At 38.8% G+C, this 16,814-nt stretch overlaps 1 long non-coding RNA gene across 1 annotated transcript; it reads left to right on the top strand.

Annotated features, from left to right (window-relative positions):
• The first annotated feature begins 4,743 nt into the window (after nucleotides 1-4,743).
• Nucleotides 4,744-12,100, top strand: LOC126267387 (uncharacterized). Its single transcript, XR_007549001.1, has 2 exons — nucleotides 4,744-6,960; nucleotides 11,517-12,100. It is a non-coding gene; the product is annotated as an uncharacterized LOC126267387 (long non-coding RNA).
• Nucleotides 12,101-16,814: the final 4,714 nt, after the last annotated feature.

Genomic DNA, 16,814 nt, shown 5'->3' with positions numbered 1-16,814 from the left:
ACTATCTGAATTTTGTAATACTGCATCCGGTCACAACTAAATCCTGTACGACGTGCTTCAACATTGGCCAGCAGCATCAAAGGAAATCCTACTTGAATGTTTTATTTGATATGGCTGACAACTCAATTTCCCAGCTCGTGGGGAGAGGCAATTTTGATGCCTCTCCTCAGACCAGGAAAGGACTGCGTACATCCCCGTAGTTAGCAGAGTGTCGCCTTAATGAACTGGGTAGGAAAAACACTGGAATGAATGGTTAACCATTGTCTGGTCTGGTCTGATTGTTAGAAACCAGCAAATCACTACTCTCAGTGTGGACTCTGAAGATTTTAGTCCACTGTCGAGAAACTGGCCCTACTAAAGGTTTTCCTTCATAAACGTCACTATCTTCATATATTATTTGATATCAGAATGGCATAGGGCACTGCTTGGAGGGACAGTATTCTCATGCAGCTCCATCAATGGGGCTTTTGTGTCACCTCCCCATCTTCATACCAATCCTTCCTGTCTAAGAGCTTTTTTGGTCCCGAGTTGGTGTCATGCTGTCAAATCATTTTCAGCAGGAGAATAGTATTTCTCAGGGCAGTGTTTTAATTGCTACTCTCTTTGCCATGGCTATAAACATCATCATGTCTGTGGTAAGGAGTTCTGTACAGTGCTCCTTATTTGTAGACAATTTTGCTGGCAGTTGCAGAGGTTAGAGGAGTGGGCTGCAAACATGTGTTTTCAGTTTTCTGCAGATAAATGTGTGTGTGTTCATTTTAATTGTTCTCATTATAATTTTAATAAACCTGACTCGCAGTTTCGGGACACTATTCTACATTTTAAAGACCCAGTAAGGTTCCACGGCGTCATTTTTTTCTCCAAACTGTAGTGGTTACAACACATGAGAGACCAGAAAGTCAAGAATCCAGACGGCACTGAATATCATAAAGTGCCTTAGTGACAGGTCTTGGGGAGCAGTCAGGGTACATATGCCCCATTTTTTATAGAGCTTTTGTGCATTTGCGGGTAAACTATGGATGCACAGCTATGGGTCAGCGAGGCCTTTGTACCTGAAGATTATTGGTGCTATCCATCATGAAGGGATTCAGCTGGCCACAGGTACTTACAACATCAGTCTCGTACCCAGTCTCTGTGCTGAGGCTGGGAATCGCCACTCACCATCCAGTGGCAGCTCCTCATGTGTGTCAAGCATGTAAGTTCCTCACAACTCTGACATCACCTACATACCATACTGTTGCTTCTTCACCTCTGGAATGCCTTTTCTCCAATTGTCCACAAGCAACACTGCTGTTTGGGACCTTGGTGCAGTGTGTGCGAGTCACTTGGTGTGGAGCACATACGACCCCAAGTCCTGGGTTTTAACCTCCAGCTGCAATGGTTACTGTGGAGTTCCCAAGTAATTTTAGATTTGGTACAATTCAGGAGAGGAGGGAGGAGATTAGTGTTTAACATCCTGTCAACAACGAGGTCATTAGAGATGGAGCACAAGTACAGATTAGGGAGGGACAGGGAAGGAAATCGGCCATGGCCTTTCAAAGGAACCATCCCAGCATTTTCCTGAAGCAATTTAGGAAAATTACGGAAAACCCAAACCTGGATGCTCGGACATGTGTTTGAACCCTCATGCTCGTGAATGCAAGTCTAGTATGCTAACCAGTGCACCACCTCGGCCAGTCAGTACAGGAAAAATTTCACTCCTGCTTATGTTTTTAATATGCTTTATGTCATTTCAACCAAACACCACAACTCTATAGATATCTTCATGGATTGGTCGAAACAGTGGGATCACATTGTTTGCTCTGCTGTCTCCCTTGATCATGTCCTTATTTCTCCTGATCAGGATCTCGAGGTTCAACTTCCACAAGACTTTACTGTCTTCGATGTGGAATTATATGTGATCTTTGGGGCGCTGGAGTAGATGAAATGTGACTCAAGTACTAAACTCTTTGTCTGTTGTGATTCTCTGAGTGCCCTTCACTCTCTACAACACTCGTACCCATCAGTAAAGTAGTCTAAAATTCCAAGGATGCCTTCCTCCAACTACAGTAGCTGGGGAGGAGATGTCTTTCTGCTGGGTGGCTGGGCACATGGGTATGTGCCTGGGGAATAAAAGGGCAGATGTAGCAGCCAAGGAGTAGTGTCGCAATCCTCAGTGAACTCTGTTTACCATCCTCCTGCATGAACTCGCGTCCCTGTTGAGATACATAGTCTTGTGTTGAGGATCAGTGGCTGGAAGTGACAGACAATAAGCGGTATCTAGTAAAGCCTACTACATGGACATGGCATACTTCCTTTCAGCCACAAAGATGGGATGAGGTCTGATGCATGGCTACATGCTGTGACATGACAACCGCCCAATGTGTGATGCAGTGGCATACAGGTCAATGTGCACCACATTTTAGTAGACTGTCTTATTTTCCGACAAGAGGACATCAGCAGGGTAGCCAGCAGATCTGCCCTCTATTTTAAGTGACATTCAAATGAATGTGATAAGGTTTTGTGATTTGTCCAACTTGTTTCCAAAGATTTTAGGGAGATATTTTTGATGTGTTAGTGCAATCAGCTCACCAATGTTTTGTGTAAGTAGTCAACCAGTCACATATTCTTATGCTGTTGTTTTAGCTCTTGTGTCATTTTCCTTCTGTTTCTTCTCAGATGTAGCAACTTCCACTATTTCTTCTTTGTTTTATAGCATATGATGTGGAACGATTGTGGGGATCATTGCGAGTGGGGAGGAGTAGTAGTCGGTGAGGGATTGAGTGAGTGAGTGTGCCAACATTTTTAACCCTTTTACCCACACTCATTTCTTTTAATCTTTGTAAGGGCACTGGTAACCTTGCTGTTGAACACTTATACACCCCAAACAGCACAGGGTATGCCACTGAGTGTGTTTGATGTACCACATACAAATAGCTTAGACGAAAGGTACATCATTCAATTCAGTGTTTGTCATAAAGTGCTAGTGATTTGAGCTCTATTGGACTTTGTGTGGTGGATAAATTGTATTTTGATCAGTAATAGAAGTGGGCTATTAATGTGTTAATTTCCATATCCTTTTCATTGAATTTGTATGTTTATGTGTATAAAATCATGAAATTGATTACACTGAAATGCTTAAAAGTGGATGATAAATAAAATGCAGATAAAATAACAGTGACAAAAATCCCAGCAACCTGATCATATATGCATAAATCATTACAATCTCTATGTTTGCCACACTCTGATTATTGTTTGATTTACATGCAAAGAGGATAATAAATGGTTTGAGTCCTTGATGGTCAGATATTTACAATGAAACATACTAATTAAGTAGTTTTGTTATTGCACAATACAAACATACCTCATGACTTGTTCAGATTGTATGAGCTAAAAATTACATTGGGAAAAAATTTACAAAGCAGACAGTGTTGTTGAAATTTCAACTTCTCACGGTGTGTTCCATAAATCCTACAAAGAGTGAGGGATGTGGAATGAGTCAAATTAAATATTAATTGTCAAAGGTATCCACTATAGGCTACCTCTCTGAAGTATGCTAACAATTAGGTAATTTACTCACATTGATAACTGTTAGAATTTATTTTAGATAAATATTTTAATGTAATATTAGCAGAGAGTCGGCTGTTATCTAATACTTCGAATGAAGCACCTATACATGTCACTTCTGCAAAACACTTATACACTTTTGTAACCTGAGCTGCATTGCTCGAGATGATTATGCCACCTGACAGTATGCAATGGACTATGCTAGCAAACTCATTCACATGTCAAATGATTTCTAAGTGCTGAGCAGACAGAACTTAGAGTATGGTTAACATATTGATCTGCTAGTGCTGTGTCAGTTTGTGCACTTGTTTGTTTATTGGCACTGATGAATTTTTGTTCAAAAGCTTAGCAAGTTTTGCTCTTTCCTACACTACTCCCTCTTACCACTTCTTTGGTGAGTTGTGAGTTGTGCTCGTGTACATAATTATATTATGCGAATAGTTTATTCATTGGAATTATTTCACAAAAGATTGCCTTCACATGATGCGTTTACTGCAATAGAGACCAGAGGTTTGCTAATTTATATTAGTTATACAAACATATTAGTAATCAAAATGTTCTACACAATTGAACTGCTTGTAATCAGTAATTTAGTGGTCACAAGAGTTTTTAGAATATTAGTAACTACTACTATATAAATTATGTTTGTATTGGTACTAATTAGTTTTGTTGAAATATGTACTCTGATTATAATTTATTTTTATTTGCTAACACTTCTACTGTAAGAAGTGAGAAATATCAAGTAAAACATGATAGTATTAGAAGTATAATCCCTTGATTCCTGTAAAATCAGCCATAGCAGAAGCAAATTACAAATCATTTACAGCTAGAGCGTTACACATCACATTTTCAAAAATTTGAAACAGCGAAGTATAAGAACAGTATTTAGTTTCATAGAGACTTGTATTCCTGAGACTGAAGAAGAGTGCCTGCTTACCAAGCAACCAAATATAAATACTAATCTACTGGAAGACATATAGTTGGTATACCCCGTATGAGCTCAAATTTGTCTGATGGTACCATAATCATCATTTCAAAAGCAGTGTCTGTGAGGAAGTAATTTGTTCCTTTCTTCTTCATAAGACATGTTCGCTCAGAATTTTAGTTGTCTCGATGCAGAACACCTCTCTTATGACATCTTCTCTGTGATTCTCTTGCTTACTAAATTAATTGTTGACAAAATATACCAGCAATCAGTGTTACATGATCCTTCTGTTTTAGGCCATACTGTCAATTTGTCAATCACATCAGACAGTAATCGGGCTTTCCACTTATTTAAGCAGAATATGTTACATTAGTTTATAGTAAGACTCGACTTACAGTCTCAGAACAGAGTATCAATCCCCTGTAGGGCTTCCTTTGTTTCACTATAGTTCTGTGACATTGTACAAACTAACTAACTAACTCGAGATATGCCTAAAGTTTCTTTCACAACTCACTCACTTGGTGTGCATGTGATGTTACTTTCACACACATAGAAGTAAAAGTAACTCCAAGCATACAATTACATGCTTAAGCTCATATTTTGTTTGTTAGGCGACAGTGTGGAACCGTATCAAATGCCTTTCTGGATGTCAAGGAACATGACTTCAGTCTGAGTGCCAGTGTGTACTGCAGTCTGGATGTCATTGGCAGACTGAGTGAGCTGAGTTTCACAAGACCATTTTTTGCGGAATTCATGTTGATTCCAATGGAGGAATTTTTTATTATAAAATTTTTGTTCTCTACAAAATCATAATACATACACAAGCATAAAACATTTTCTATAATTCTACAACAGGTTGATGTTTGTGGTGCAACTGTATAGTTTCGTGAATTTGTAAAATTGTATAGTGACCCTTCTTCACATAGGAATGACATGCATCTTTTTCCAATCACTTGGAATACTTTCCTGCTCCTCTACTTACCTACAGTAAAATTTACTAGATTCCCTTATTTATGTAAATGTAATTCACGCATTTTTATGATGTGCAGTATTCTAATGGCGCATTTCATTTTAGTACAAACTTGAATCCCTCATTCATCGGCAACATCATTGTAATTTCGGTATTGTTCCTTATGCCACAGTGCAGTGTTGTAATTCTCAACTTTTTCACCTTATTGTTGACTTATGACTGCATATTGTGTTTGCATTAGGTAGTCATGAAATGGAAAGCAGGCAGAGAAGAACAACTGTAAAGTATTTTTTTTTTTATGCTGAAGAATATCGTAACAGGAGGGAGGAGCGAGCTCAATGTAACTGAGAGTAATGTTCTCTTATGGAAAAACAGAAATTGGCATTATTTGCAGCTACTAGAAAGAAGTTCACTGACCCTTGCAAAGGAAGACATTCTGACTTTGAAGTAAAAGCTTTGGAATTCATCTGTGAAAGGAGGAAGAATGAGCACCCTATGACTAGTGACCCCAGAGAAACAAAGCAAAAGAGGTGGCTGCAGTGTTTAATATCCGAGCCAAGAGCTTAGCGCTAGCCATGGATAGATTGATCACTTTATGGAATAGGTAGACGTAACTCTACAATGCTGTATGCCAAAAGCTTCCATAGGATTTTGAGAAAAACTTCAAGAATTTCAGCAATATATCATCACACTTTGAGAAGAATTTTTTGATGTGCCAAATGGGCAACACAGATGAGATGCCAAATGGTTTGATATGCCACGTAATTACACGATTGATGAGAAGGGGACAACAGAAGTTATCATCAGAACATCAGAGTGTGAAAAACAGTGCATAACTGTAATGCTGCTGATCGTGGCAGATGGGTGCAAACGTCCCCCCATTCTTAATCTTAGAGTGGAAAACAAGCTCCAAGACCCATAAAAAAAGGAAAGCTGTTCCCTGAAGATTTCATTTTTTGCAATCAAGAGACGAAATGGATTACTGAAACTTTAATGCTTGACTTGCTTTGAAACATATAGGAATTCCATCCTGGTGGGCTTTCCAAACTACTATCCTTACTTTGTTTCAATGCATTTTGTGGTCATCTCACTAACCGTCTAAAAAAGAAGATCCACAGCCTATCCAGTGACCCTGTTGTTATTCCTGAAGGAATGACTTCCATATCGCAACGTTTGGATATTAGTATAAATAAAACTTTCAAAGGTTACGTTCAGATACAGTTCAAGAGATGGTTTTGTCTGCCAAACTGTGAACTGATTCCAACAGGAAAAATTAAGCATGCTGCACCCCGCATTATTGCGCATTGGGTTTCAGCTCCCTGGAAAAGCATAAAGTCATCAGTGATCGTAAAATGCTGTACTTCAGATACTCTGGATGGCAATGTAGGTGATGTGCTCTGGAATGACACCAACAATGATAGGGAAAGAAGAAATGAATCTGTTTCTGATGTGGACTTCTCCAAGGATACCAGTAATGATGACATTAGTGAATAATCATGAGTAATTCCTGTAATTTAAGGTATGTTTGTTTACATTCCATGTGGTAATAAAGTTACTATAAGTTCTGTCACCTCACAATCTATATAGAATAACAATATATCCCATTAGGGATTATCCTCTTTTAAGCAATTTCACTTAATTTTGTATCCTACATTATGTATCTCAACTTTGTCATTGCAACGTTCGTGTGATCATTGAAAGGAAGAACTGTAGTATAATTTTCTGCAGTCAAATAGTCCTCTGTAAATTAAATTAATTTTTATAGTTTACGACAGTAGTTGTAGTAGCAAAGAGTAATTTTTATTGTTAAATTTAAAAAAATGTAAAACAACTGCAGTAGAGCTCGTAAAACTGTAGATGGAGGTAACTTGCAGAATTCATGCTTTTCAATTGGCATTGTTTTTCTCCAGGGAAATGGGTATTACAAAAAGAAGACATTGAAGCAGAGCGGTACAAGGGGTGTACAGATGGAAAATACTATTGTATACTGGGTGCCAGACCTACTGTGTTCACTGGTTCTTCTGATACATTTCTGCATTTTACGGTCTATAAGAACTCTTGAAACTATTGACATTAAAATTGTGTGCTGGACTGTGACTCAACCTGAAATCTTGCTTTTTGAAGATGATGCTCTTACCAACTGAGCTGTCTAGGCACAGCTCACAACCTGCACTCTCACATATTCTGCCAGTCATCTTGTCAGCTTTCATGTATCTTGCTGGATTAAGCACTCTTGGAAGATATCAGTATAATATGAGATGAAGAATAGCGTGACTACAAAGTCTTTGGTGATAAAGTCTTGGGATAAGAAGTTCTTGGTTAATACTCCCCATCAAATTTGGATAAAATCCCAAGCTTTTGATGACTGACTTCATTGTCATTGCTGGGGTCTAGTTGTCACTGTCAGAAACTGGGAAAGCTATCACTTTTATGCCCAGAAGACAGTATCTGATTGGCTAGACCATCTCACAGAGGTGGTGCATTCTCAGGTGACGCTCCCTGTGTCAAAGTATTACTTTTGTGCTCAATATGTGGCATTGTTTGCAGTGTCACTGCTTATATCAGGTGGTCTTCCCCTGTTCTCTTTCTTTATCGACTGGACGCTTCTGTGCCCTGGTAAGTGCACAGCTGGTGTGTCTATTAAATTTATCACATAGTCTATCCCATTGCTTCCCTGATCATGTAGTCCCAATACTTCAATCGGTGATCCAGAATTCTCATACAATCAATCATGACTTTGTCCTGATTTAATACGCTGTGCTCAGTCACTGTTGATTTTTCAAAATTCCTATATTATGGTGACATTGATGTTCACCACAGTGATTGGCCAGAGTTCATATAAATTGCCCTATGTAACTGTTACCACACTCACAAGGGATATTGTAAATCCATGATATTCTCAGGCTGAGATTATCTTTAATAGTTCACGACATTTCTTTTCTTTTCCTGGCCAAAAGACTGGTCTGATTCCTTACCTATTTAAGGCTGTACCTACACTACTAGTTGTTTCACTGCAGGATGGAAGATGCACTGTGTGTCGGTACTCTTGGGTTGGTTGAACAGCATCATGTCTTGGTTTCCTTGACTAGATTGACCTAATATTGAGGACAGAATACCCATTCTTTCTTAAAACAGTCATCGGATGATTAATCTTGGAGCTGAGGCGGTCCTTCTCTGAAGTAGTCCTGGCTCTGTGTGTTCACAATAGGTTGCTTCTGAGCTGGACAGTAAAACTATGCCTATTGAGGTGCAAGTCTATATGTATCAGGTTTTCATATCCAGAATTTCCAAGTCATTCATTTGCTTTCTTTTCACCCAAAACATCCAAGAAAGGCCATTTTCTGTCCTCCTTCATCTCTGCTGTAAATTTTATATTTGCGTGTATACCATTCGTATGATCTGTGAACTTCTGCAGCACCTCACAGCTGTACAACCAGATTAAAAATATCATCACCACATCTGAAGAAACAGTGTGGATGGAGGAGGGCACTATCCAGTGCCCATTCTTCAAAATCTTCCACGACAAAAAAATAGATATGGCTGATGACAGTGGTGAACCCATAGCTATTCCACCAGTCATGTCATAATTGTTTTCCCCTTACAAAAAATATTTAGTCATCAAGATCTATTAGAAAAAATTTGAAATGACATGTCATAAATAAGCAGCTAACAGTTTTAACGTGTCTCCTATTGGTATCTTCTTAAAAAGGAAGATGGCACCAAGGCTGAGCTTGACTTCACTAGGGCTTATTCTCATCCACTTTCTGATACCTACAAACATTTGTGAGTTGCTAATATCTACAGTGGCTGACTATAGGTGCCAATAGTTTAGTTAAATATTTTGCCAGTCTGTATGTAGGAGAGCTGATAGTGCTAACAGTTGGTCTCAGTGATACGCCATATTTGTTTATTTTAGGGAGACCATACAACCTGGTTGACCTAAATGTTCTTTGTCTTAAATTCTTCACAAGTTCATCAGAGAGACCAGAGTTCTGCTGTGACTCCCCTATCTTCCTGCTAAGTGCCAATGACGGATCTCTTTTAAGTATTTAGTATGTGCAATCTTCCAGTAATAGTCACACTTTCTCCTGGTGGACCAGTTTTTTGGCCTTATGTTTTCATCTGCTGTTAGGAAGAATTCATTGAATTTAGTGGACCATATCATATCCACTTTTACTGGTAATACTCAAATCACACTTGTTAACCATCTACAAAATAGTATTGTTCTTAACACTGAGTGAAACATCGGAACTACATCTACTCCTTCGTTCCTGTTCCTCCCTAATCTCTGGATCTTCCCTTTCTCTCACCCCCATCATTCACCTAGAATCTTCCATGTCCTTCCTTTCCTTCATTTGCTACATACAAGACAACTGTTCAACCCAATTGTACACATGTCTGTAAATGAAGTGAAATAATTATGTGTGGTATTTTTTCATTTTATTCTGTAAATGTGTTTTATAATATTTTTAGAAGTACTTCTCATTTGTTCTGTTTACCCAACAGATACTGGTGATGGCTATCACCAAAACAAATTAATTAATTTAAAAAAGTAAAAATAGAAATAATGATCAACATTGATAATTATATTGACTGCTGTAATGATTCGATTGTTCATACATCATTTTCTTTAGAATTGCATTTGTAAAGGTATTCTTTTATACAATTTCCACAGAGCACACATGTGCCTAGCTCTCACCATACACATCAGTCATCAGTGTGAGCTATTGCAAGTGATGGAGTTCAGTGACAGAATGATGATATGTGACCTAACTTTCCCATGCTTGTGCTGGTGTATAGAAGTTGCTGATGCCAAATTTAGTAACTGAAGAAACTTGTATATAGTTATAAAGATGTTGTGTTTGGTCATGATAGATGCTATTTACAGGAATGTGTCGTTACAACAGCAAAATTCAGAGGAAGTAATATGATGATCTACAGTAACTATTCATTAGTTTTGGCCACTGGGGGGATCTTTGAGAATATCTTAGGTAGCAGCATGCTTTCCACTCTGTGATTAAATTTGAGAATTTGCTGTATCGTCATGACAGAGTTCCTTCCCGTAGAACAAGGACCTTTGTATTTTGGTCTGAAGCAAATCCTGTGAATTTTATAGACTGACTTGTTCATAGCAACAGCATCGTTTGAGGTGAACTAGAGCATTGGTAATGTGCTACATCAATTTGCATAAAATCATGGTAAGAACTATTTTCCATGCTTCTGGCACAATGATAAAAAATTCATATTGATTTTACCGTATTGTAAATGTAAAAGCCTTTTTCAAATATAACCATTTTTAGAGCGAAGGGGATCCTGTATACTGTTACTTACAGCTAACTCACTTGTTTGAAACAAACAGAAATGGGTATTATTTTTTCTCCAGTTTCTCCTGACATAGTGGCTAATAAGTAGACACCTCTTTTACTCATGGGTATTTTTAATATTTGTTCTTTTCACTTTCATTCTAAATAAGCTGATTAGATGGAATTACAAACAGACAGAATGGGTGACTAGTAATTACTGGTACCTCAGGAAGCAAAATTTGAGGTGCACCTGATTGACATATACAAAAGTACAGAAAAACTAGCCAACATTTGAAACTATTAGTTCCTACCTTAGTACATTTAGTTCCTACCTTACAGATGGTAGAGAAATAAGTTTAGAAAGGAGGGACAGGCCACTTGAATCACAGGACAAGAGAAACCTATGTGTTACCTGAGAGGAGAGAAAGATTTCATTACTTTTTATGTTTTTCACGAGTAATATTGTTTCCAAGTTTTGCATGAATATCACCTGTTGCATGAGTGTCACAAATTCTAAGTACGCCATATCTTTGTGTTTCCTATCTTCAAGGTTGTTCTCTCTTCTAATAAATTGACATAAAAATTTAAAAAAAGGAAATGGGAGAGGAGTGAATCTGGGTGTTGGCATGTTGACTTGCAAGAACTGTAAAAATATTAGCTTGAAAGTATTAACATTTATTGGGAATCCACCATTTAGAAAGTAGCTAGTATGCTATATTTTGTATAAATGCTAAATGAATTACCTGAACAAGACACTCTCTTTTTTTTTCAGGAATTTTTGCAGTCACCTGAAGTGGTACAGTTTTTAAGAAGCCATGTGAAAAGCTCATGACAGTTGCTTCTATGTTATCACATTAAATCTTGAGACTGTGCTATGAAACAAATTGTGAAGGGCTCCTGTACAATATCTTATCCTCTTGAATGATATTGCAAACATTGTAATGGATCTTGTGGAAGATTTGTCTGGAGTTTATTGTCTCCAAATAATTTTCTGTTGCAAAGTACTGTAGCAATGCAAATGCGCATACATTCGATTTTCGTGAAACCATAAATAAGAATATAGGACTAACAAGCATTTTTAAAGACGAACTGATGAATATGTCTCCATTCTCAAAGATTCTGTTGCTGAAAGAAGACAATAGAAATACAGTAATATTTTTTATCAAAGTCTCTTTCTATGTTAGTGTCCATGTGAAATTTAATTAAATTAAGGTGGAATAGAAACCTTTCAAATATGTTCGATGAATTTTAGAGATGTAGAAGGAAGGAATATGGAAGTAATAATGACTCACAATAAGTGTTCTGAATTAAGAATGTGATAGTGATATTTCAAAATAAATTACCACCAATATTCCATTTATGACTAGTCAGTTATAATGATGTAACAAGTGCCCTCTTTTGAACTGTGGGTCAGTGTGGTAAGTTTACAAAAACAAATCAGAAATTATCACATTGTGGCAGCTACTAATTACGTGTCTTATCAAATCATCTGAATGATACACTGGAAAGTCCAGCTAGAAATATCAACAGTATTATGAAAATCATGTAAATGACTGCAAAGCATGAGTCATTTATCATGCACATAAATTTTAATTGGACAGAATGTTATATGTGACTTCTGAAATTTTCCCGGCGTACTTGTACTTCTAATAATTTCCGGGTATGCAGCCGGATACCATCGACATTCTGCCACGATATTTCGGCCCAGAGGTGTCTGGCCATCATCAGGTGAGTACGCAACTACTGAAGAGCCCAGGTGCAGTCGTGGTATTTATGCCAAATCTTGCGCATAAGAAATGTACTGGCATCCTACAGCGCATGCATCAGGTGTTGACATGCGCGGCAGAGCCGGGTTGTACGTGCTGCCCTCGGTGGTGAAAATCACGGAGAAATCTTTTGACGATGTGATGATGTCAGTGCTTGCGAAAGGTTTAAACTTTGCCCCTACACCTGCTTCACTGCCTTTAACAGATTTCATCAGTTCCATTGAGGAAGCCATTAGACGTCTCCCTGCGGATAGTGCAGACGAAATTCGACATGAATCTTGCCGAACGTTGTTGAAATGTGCGCCACAACGGAGTAACATCTTGCCAGCTGAAAGAGCTGCTCTCCGCAGCCTCAGAGAAGATAGTAGCACAGTCGTACTGCCTGCAGATAAGGGTAACGCCACAGTTCTTCTGACAAGGGAACAACGAGAAGATATATTGTCAGCTAAATGATTCTACATACCGCATAATTGAAAAGGATCCAACAGGCCGAATATCAAGGAAAACTGCTACCGTTTTGAACGACTGTTCTCTACCTGAACAAGTTATCAAGAAATTGAGACCACACAATGCAGTACCACCAAGACTCTACGGTCTTCCCATGATACACAAGGATGGTGCCCCACTACGATTAATAGTGAGTAATATTGGTGCTGCGACCTATTCTACAGCAAAATATCTGGTCTCACTACTAAAGCCGTATGTGGGTAAGTGTTGCCAAATATTGGATGATGAAAACCTCCACACAGGATTAGAACACTTGGAGAAGGTTTTTAAAGAGAACAACTACACTTCACGCCAAATAAGAAAGGCCATGCGCAACTGTCATAACAAGAAGCAGTGCACTGAGGATGCTGATGACGACTTTAAATCAACTGCGTTTCTTCCATACGCCGGGAATGTGTCGTCGAAAATAGGCCAATTACTGAAGAAGAATAAAATCAACGTTATCTTCCGTCCACCAGCAAAGAATCTGGCCCTGGTTGGATCCGTTAAAGATGATTTACAACTGAAGAAAGCAGGCGTCTACAAAATTCCCTGTGAATGTGGCTCTGCATATATTGGCCAGACGACAGGAACTGTCCATGAACGATGTACAGAACATGAAAGATACACCCGTCTGCGGCAACTGTCAAAATCGGCAGTAGCAGAGCACTGTATTTCATTGGGACATTCAATGGAATACAATGGAACAAAAATTTTAGCTCCGCATTTTGGGATTCGGTAATCAAGGAATCAGTGGAAACACGTCTTGCTGATAATCTTATAAATCGTGACAATGGCTTTCAGATGGATAAAAATTGGAATTCTGTTATTAAAATTATACTATCACAGCAGAATCGACAGCGTCATTCGATACTCAGTGACTAGATAATCTTTTATTTTCACCACCGAGGGCAGCACGTACAACTCGGCTCTGCCGCGCACGTCAACATTTGACGCACGCGCTTTAGGATGCCAGTACATTTCCCATGCGCGAGACTCGGCATAAATACCACGTCTGCACCTGGGCTCTTCAGTAGTTGTGTACTCACCTGATGATGGCCGGACGTCTCTGGGCTGAAATATCATGGCAAAATGTCGACAGGATCCGGCTGCATACCCGGAAATTATTGAAAGAATGTTATATATTTGTAGAAACTGAACCACTTCTGCTGTGGAGAAAGAGTATCAGTAACCAATAATTATCATTCATGAAAAGCATCACTTCATTACTAGGGTAACGTTCCATGATTTCACAAATAGAAATCACTACAATATCTCAACATATAGTTGAGATATTGATTAGTGGATAAGCTCATAAATATGCCTGGAAATGTTACTGTAGCACAGAGTTGTTCATTTGGATTCTCAATGGAGATCTGAGGATGTAGTTTGTCAGATGCTCAAAACGAAAAATGAAGAAGCTTGGTTGTAATACTGTTCAGCTTATGATTCCTACTTGAATGTACTTAGGTAGGATTTAGAAACAAATATACTCGACCACATAAGACTGTTTAGACTGTTGTGGGACTTAGGCAGTCTAGAGAAGAGACTATTCAGTACTTCTGAAAGAGTAAAAATCCAGTAGCTGAAGGTGGCCAAACCTGTGTCTTGCACTGAAGCCCGTAAAATTTAAAAAAATGTTATAACTACCTATTCTTAGCCTTGAATAATGAAAAAGGACAGCTTTCAGATGGAGTAATCAATAGTGCTATGTAGCCTGAAAAAGCAATACATGAACAGTTTGAATTACAATGACAAAAAAATTGTAGATGAATTAACTTCTTGGCTGTCCGAGAAGGACACAAAGTACCCTGACATAATAAGATGAAGTTGCAAGTTATACTATTCAGGTAGAAATCAAATTGTGATATGTAATACAGAAATTAGATTGAGGTTTATTACCGTGGCATAGTGCTGTCAGTAAACAAATTGAAACTGTGAAATATGAAATATCTGAGGCGAAGGACATACTGTGTGATAACAAATCAGTTGCACAGGAATTGTAAGATATTCACACTTCTGAAACAATGTCAAGCAGACCACAGTGAGTGCATTGTGAGCCAGTGGCTCAGTTGTAGCATGATTCACCATATATATGGAGGCTGCATCACTCCTTACTTCGGTGCTACTGGAGGAAAAGGACATAATGCACGATAGCAAATCAGTCGCACGGTGTCTTCAAGACATTCTCACTCCTGTACCAGTGTTGAGCGAACCGCAGTGAGTGCATTGTTGGCCGATGGCTCAATTATGACAGGATTCACCAAGTGATATGGAGGCTGTGCTGCTCTTTACTTCTTCGCTGCTGACGGAAAATTTGATCAGACATCGGCTGTTCCAGTTGCTTTTGCCTGAGAAAAGAAATATTCATCCATTTACAGTCATGTGAAAGTTTTGCATAGTTTCTCCATGGTTGTGGCCTGATGCTCAGTTTGTGAGTGACTACATTCAGGGAAAAGCTATGCTCACGTCAACAGTGCAGCTGAGTATTGTCACACATACGATGGGTTTGAGAAATCTTTCCTAGCGAAGTTCTGGCCTACGAGAATACCAGTATGACTCTGCAAGGAGATTTTCAACCGGGAACCATTTCAAGCCTGACAGGGTAGCTTGAGGAAATACCTCAAAAAATACATCAATAAAACAAAAAACTGCAATAAACCCATGTCTCATCACAATGTACTGGGATCACTAAAGACAAAACTGCTTACAGAAACTAATAATTGTACCCGAATCAAATCTTTAGGAATTCATGTTTATACTTGATGCCATTGATCTGATTCAAGAAGGCATGAAAGCAGTGACAAACCACATAAAATTTAATAACAATAACAGTCACAACTCTAAATCAAATCATCACACAAATCATACTGCGCAACTGAATGGTTTGGGAGAACAGTGCAACGAATTCAGATACAGGGTACCAATTCAATATAGGCTTTGGTTACTACTCACAAAGAGAACTACTCACCATTGCTCCTGCCCTTTAACGGTGCCTAAGAGGATTAGGAGACATGTTTACTCTGCCAGAAACAACACTTCATGTCTTTCAAGTCACCAGCAAGTACCCAGTAGTCGCTCTTCTTGTCTTGGGCTTCTCCATATATGTTATTTTTGCTCAAGAAGTTCACTTGATTCTCAAATCCATTCACCCTCAAATTCAAGGGAATTTGTTCATTACTGTTGAATTATTATTTGCAAATATTCCATGTGGTCACATCACTGCTCTGATTTTATCAATACCAGAGACAGCCTGGTTGGTTATATCACTCCTGGGTCACAGATTTACAAGGGTTAACTCATCAATTCTATTTCACTTGCATGAACTTGGCATGCAAGAAGCCATATGCTAATACTTCAAAATGATGTAGTCCAGTGGACTCCCAATGCAGAAGTATGTAGGACAGCACTCAGATGAGATAACCCATCATTGGAAAATGTACTGTACATTCTTTCGAAATTGCAGAGGAAGCTAATGAGTATCTGACGGCCCTATCGCAAGCAGCAACAGTCTAGTCGCCACAGTGTGTCCCGCTGATGTGAAACAGCTGTAACACCTCAGGGTCTCGATTAGTCAGTATCAGATGTGTCAGTAACCTCTGAACAGCCAGTTGTACCCCTCGGGCTACTGTCGTGTGAAGACTGCTACACAACACGCTCACATGCAGAGTGACAGGACTGCCGGTACTCTGGGCCCTTGGTGGAAAAACCAATCATCTTCGAACAGTCATTACAGCTGAATCCAGCCCCAGGCAACAGTTCCCCTGGGCGATCCCTTAGCATGCCAGCTGTTTATAAACTTCAAACTTCACAGTTAG

This window comes from Schistocerca gregaria, chromosome 4 (genome assembly GCF_023897955.1).
Source record: "Schistocerca gregaria isolate iqSchGreg1 chromosome 4, iqSchGreg1.2, whole genome shotgun sequence".
In the NCBI taxonomy this organism is placed as follows: Eukaryota; Metazoa; Arthropoda; class Insecta; order Orthoptera; family Acrididae; genus Schistocerca; species Schistocerca gregaria.
Note: the sequence above shows the minus strand (reverse complement) of the source record. Positions and strands in the feature narration are given on the sequence as shown.